General features: G+C 42.7%; 1 long non-coding RNA gene across 1 annotated transcript; it reads right to left on the bottom strand.

Annotated features, from left to right (window-relative positions):
• Window positions 1-2,058: 2,058 nt before the first annotated feature.
• Window positions 2,059-4,713, bottom strand: LOC118241134 (uncharacterized). Its single transcript, XR_004775859.2, has 2 exons — window positions 4,493-4,713; window positions 2,059-3,679 (listed from the first exon to the last, which is right to left on the bottom strand). It is a non-coding gene; the product is annotated as an uncharacterized LOC118241134 (long non-coding RNA).
• Window positions 4,714-5,614: the final 901 nt, after the last annotated feature.

Genomic DNA, 5,614 nt, shown 5'->3' with positions numbered 1-5,614 from the left:
ACGCCTGCGTCAGCATCACGAGGAGCGTTAAAGGTTAACACAGCATGGCTGCTTAGATCTTTGACCCAACAGCTGGCTTATTTCAAACAAATGACAGCTTAAAATGATTCCATTTTGTGTTATGTCCTGCTATGTTTCATTGATTATTGTTTTCTCTCTCGTTCTCTCTTGCGCACACACACACACACACACACACACACGCGCGCGAATTATTTGATAAGCATTTATTGCACCACATAACATATATCTCAGTTTATCACAGTCATTTCTGGTGAATAAGCTTAGACATAGGCACAAGAAAAACATGTACCAAGAAAATAAAGTTTTCTTACTGAGAATATTTTAGTATTTCAATGTATATCAATCAACCAATCAATCAATCAATCTAGCTAGCTATCTGTCCATCCATCCATCCATCCATACATACATACATACAATCATATACATGCATGTATATGGGGACATATTCATGCCCCAAAATGCAGCAAGATTCCATTTAGGCTGTTTTATGAAGTTTTTTCTACACTTCTTGCGACTAATTTTATGAATTGTATCTTCTCTGCCACGTAATAGCGTTCACTTGGAATTGAGGTTGACAGTCTGCTAACCAGCTATCTTAATATTCTGATGACTCTGCAAGCCAGCTAGAAGTTAGAGAAAATGTCTGCTTGCTATGTGGATAGCATTCAGTTCCCTGACCTAATTCTATGAACTAGTAAAGACAATGGCTCATGACTATGTTATCCAATAACCACATCTGATTCAGTACATTCATGTTAATTATTCAGCCATCTATGTGTTTCAGATATCTACGTGTAGCCATCTTTAGAATATAGTGTAGCTGAAACACAGAAAACTGGATTGGTACTAAAAGCTGTTTAAAATTCCATCATAATTCTGTGTCTATACTTGTCCGCCACTATTCCACATACATTTGGACATTTTTGATATGTGGCCCTTGAACAATGTAACTTAAAGCGGTTTGTCCTATAAAATGTAGATTTTAGGAGAAATCATTTGAAAAGAGATGAAACGTGCATATGGCTCTCTGTCTTTGGCTTGATTTCACTCACATACGCCCGCACTGCTGAAGCCTTTAGGTGTGTGCCAGCAGTTTGTGTGTGGGGGGTGGCCACACACACACACACACACACACTGGTCGCAATGGAGCCAAGCATGAGCCACACCTGAACCGCTCGCATGTACACACGCACACACACACACACACGCACGTACGCGTACACACAGATGACTGTCCGAGATTGGCCCACCACTGTGCTAACTCCCACACACTTGGCTGAAAGGCGAAAAAGACTGAAAGGGTGTGTGAGAAGCAAAAGGTGCTGGGAACGAAATGAGATCCCCTTCTGGTTTAAACCTTTCATACAAACAGCTCTTACTGGCATGTGATACAAGATTATGGACCTTCTTCTTTCAAGTTGGATCACGATCCAATACAAAGGTCAGAAGGTTTTATGAATGGCTCATTTGATGCTTATTGCTAAGTATTTGTGCACTGTGATGGCACTGCGCAAATTGAAAACTTCTTGAAATCAAAATGAAGCTTACCAACCCACAGACACATTACCCAGGCAAATATGTTCACTTACCATAATTTGAGTGGGTGGCAGTACAGCAAATCTCCAGCAACAGACACACATACACCGTTCCTCATAGCAACCATTCAGAAAGAGCCTCTGCACAGTCTGCACACAGTGTGCACCTTTGCTGTTCACATCAAGGCTGTGCGGGTTCACACCCGCGAGAATGTCTGCTTTCTGGCCTTGTGAATCATCTTCATGAGGAATGGTCATTATATGCACATACGTTTGCAAGCACACACACGCACACCCACACACACAGACACACGGGGAGACATGGCAGTGCAGTCTGCCCTTTCTTTCTATCTAGTGTTTTTTTTTAGATTTCTGCATGTTGTGTGTTCAAGCGAAGCCCCTTTGTCCTGCTCTGTTGAAAACAATCATCTCTGCATCGCAACTTCGATTAACCTCCTCCTGCAAAGAGCATCACAGCAGCAGAATTAGCCAAGCCAACCGGTCCAGACTCAGTTTTATTACAGGCGATTTGCAAAATGTGTCATTTGAAGTTAGTCTAGTCAGGTCTGGTCTAACAACAGTAAGGTATTAGGACAGTGGAATAAAACTCACTACTCTAGACACAGTTCAAGACGTTAAAGTGAAGACTGTTCCCTTTCGTTCCTTAGACATTTCAAATCGCATGTGCTTTGCAATTACAGGATGTCAGCAGATTTGTGTATTGGGATTTAAGCAAATTATGGTAACATAAAACCAGCTGTTTCTTGCATGCCCCCAACCAGCAAACCTCTTTATGCTTAACCTTTGCTATCAGAAGTCGGGCAGGCACAAGGATGAAGAGCTGGCAGTTGTATGTGAAAGAAAAAGCAAAGGGGTTGAATGCTGAAAGAAAAGAATGAGTAACAGAAGTGTAATAAGACTACTTTGGTGTAAAGCTGTCATCAGCATTAAAAAACAGAAGAAGAAAAAACAGGACTGCCGGATATAAAATATAGCCAAGTGACTGGTTGTTATTTCTGGACACGTTAGGTGATGGGAAACATTGGGATTTGTATTGGGATGGTGAGTGAGGCCAGTAAGGTCAAAAAAGAACACAAGTTATTCTTCCGTTTTATATCATATAGAGCATGAATTTGGCTTTCTGAAAAGGAAAATCAAAAAGCCAACTCAATAAAAAATCTAAACGTTACTGTAGTTGTAGAACCTATATAATTTAGAATGTTATACTATGCAACCAAAAACATAACATAGATTATACCCATGTTCTAGAAATAATACAATAGTATGTAGAATATGGTAGTATATTAGAACCAAACACTTTAATAACACTTATAACTCATTTAACTTTTATATTACTTTAGCTACATGCTACAACTCAATTAACAAAATTAACCTTTAAGAAGATATTTTTTCTTAGTAGTTGTTCTTACTTAAATTAACCTAAAAAGTGCAATTGTTCCAGAACTAATAAAACATGTCCAGAAATAGGCTACAAGGTTAAAAGGTTACACACTGTACTATTAGCCTCACAGATTGTCTAATCTGTTTTATCATTAAGAACCAAAATACTTGAGTACACAGCAAAAATAAAAATTAGGAGGTGTCCAATGTCCACAGACCATGGCGCTGTGGAAACCTTCCAGGTTTGTAGGCAAGTATGAATTTCGGCCAATAACATAGGGCTGACTGCTGAAATTTAGCCACACGTTTAAGAACCTTTTTGCAAAGAATAGCCTCAAAAAACTCAACACAGCTGCCTCACAAAACCTGTTCTTGGCCCATTCTAAACTATACTCCTTGTAGGCCAGAATAAGAAGATGCCGTCGCAGACATTTAGGACAGACCTTTGATCATTTTACACCCTACCTGCCTCTGATAATCTCTCTCACTCTCTCTCTCTCTCTCTCCCTCCCTCAATCACTCTCCAGGCTGCTAAACTAATTTGTCAGTGTTAGGTACGCGACGTATTTTGGGTCGCGCTGTGAAGCGAACCGTTGGAGGCGCGTAGACGACGGTGCGTCATTAGACGTGCGGGGGGCGCTGCGTCCTCCCTCCGCGCCGGCGGACGGAGTGACCCGTCGCGGTGACGCCGCTCATGACACGGCCAGGTGGGCAGTGCTTATCTGGAACGGAAAGTAGACCGTTGTGATACAAAACAAAATGTTAATTGTCTTGTGGCTACCAGACAGTGAAAATGACTCTTTAGAACACCCCGAAGGCTTGTTTCCGGACCACAGAATAAACTTCACAAGGTAACACAAGAAGTTCTAAGGGTTAGCATTTTAAATTGTAACACACACACATACACACGCACACGCACACACACACACACACACACCCCTAGCTGCGTAGGATATAATTTGAATCTGACAACCACACCCTTGTAGATTCAATTCAGTCCCCTATATTACATCTGACCTCCGTCTGTGATTGTGAAAGTCAATGGGCAAAACATTTTGAAAACAAACCACATACAACATATTCAAATCAGATATTAGCTTGAAAGTTGGTTTAAATAAGGCTGAGATTGGTTTCCCAAACAAATATCAACCAACTGACAATGATAAAACCTTGTGAAGACTTAAACACGATGTATGCTGACATTTTGAAAATCCAGCTGAATTTCATCAGAAATCCTACACAGTTTTCACTTTGAAACACTGCCAAACATCGGCGGTTTAGCGTAGATCCCATCCGTGTTTGGCCTGGACAGTACAAGGGACATGACTGCACTGCAAAGTAGTGTCGGTGGATCTGTGAGACGGTGCTACATACTTATGTCGCATAGCACGAAGACTTAGCACTTAATCTTACAATCAAAAATGGACCAGCTCCCTTTCTCGCGTCGGCTGCAGATCTCAGACCCAGAGCGCCAGTTTAAAATTGCTTTCCTTCCACAATTAGATAACAAGTAATAAACAAATTCCATAGCTTACAGTCCGAATTAGGTAGCCGAATACTCGGAGCTAATTCACAGGCTGCCGGCGCGGTTCCATCCTTGCGACCCGATCGCGCTACCCTCCTCCAAATATTTGCCGTGAACGACTTGTGAAGTGAAGGTCTTTGAAATGTCTAAACTGCGATCCATTCATCGCAGCCTAGCAGCTCGAGCACATCAAAGTCCTGCGAGTCCCTCAGATCTCGTGGGCTCGGTGGTACCGCTCTGCGCGCGGATGTCTGCGCGTGTTATTGGTATTCGCGACACGTACTTCTAAACTAGCCCGATATGCACGGCTGTTATTTGTAAATATACTTCAAACATCTCCGTGGTAGTTTAGTATATGGGGGGGTATGGGGTGGAGTAGCAGCAGATTTTATACAAAGTATCTCCATTATGGGATGCCTTCAGAAATAGTCCCAAACAGTTTATATCAGTATTTGCTCCCTGACACATTATTTGGATCTCAGCTTGCTCTGGTTGTTTTCTTCCACCAGCCCACTGTGCCCAGGGCCTGTGGGTAGACAAGGTTGTATTTTCTCTCTCTCTCTCTCTCTCTCTCTCTCTCTCTCTCTCTCTCTCTCTCTCTCTCTCTCTCTCTCTCTCTCTCATTGAGTTCTAGTCCTCTCTGTTTACTCTGGGTCCATAGGACATTGCCATAATCTCGCGGCCGGTGAAACAAGGTTGATCCTCAGAACAATGCCGTAAGTCCTCGTGTCTCCACGGAAGAGGCTTGGACAGCTCAAGGCAAGCCAGCCTGCCGCCATCTCTCCTACCCGGGCACTCGCCGCGCAAATCCACCCCTTTGATCTGCCATTTGGAAAGAGGAGAGGGAGCCAGCTCAGGAGAGCAGTGCATGTGTGTTAGTTCCGGAAATGACAGTGCTCGCCATGCACCCGGTCCAGTTCAGAGATGGAACCTGCATGTGTGCATCTGTGTGTGTGTGTGTGTGTGTGTGTGTGTGCAGTGAAATGCGAGGGGGTAGGAAAGCGTCATGTGCACATCATCCAAGACCAGACATTTTCTTTTCTACTCAACCACATTCCCTCGTGCTGTCGCCTTTCAGGCTGTTAAAACAATTAATGAATAAATGAATGACAATCAGTGGATAAAATGAAAA

The sequence above is a fragment of the Electrophorus electricus genome, chromosome 6 (genome assembly GCF_041902795.1).
Source record: "Electrophorus electricus isolate QZ-2024a chromosome 6, ASM4190279v1, whole genome shotgun sequence".
Lineage (NCBI taxonomy): Eukaryota > Metazoa > Chordata > Actinopteri > Gymnotiformes > Gymnotidae > Electrophorus > Electrophorus electricus.
Note: the sequence above shows the minus strand (reverse complement) of the source record. Positions and strands in the feature narration are given on the sequence as shown.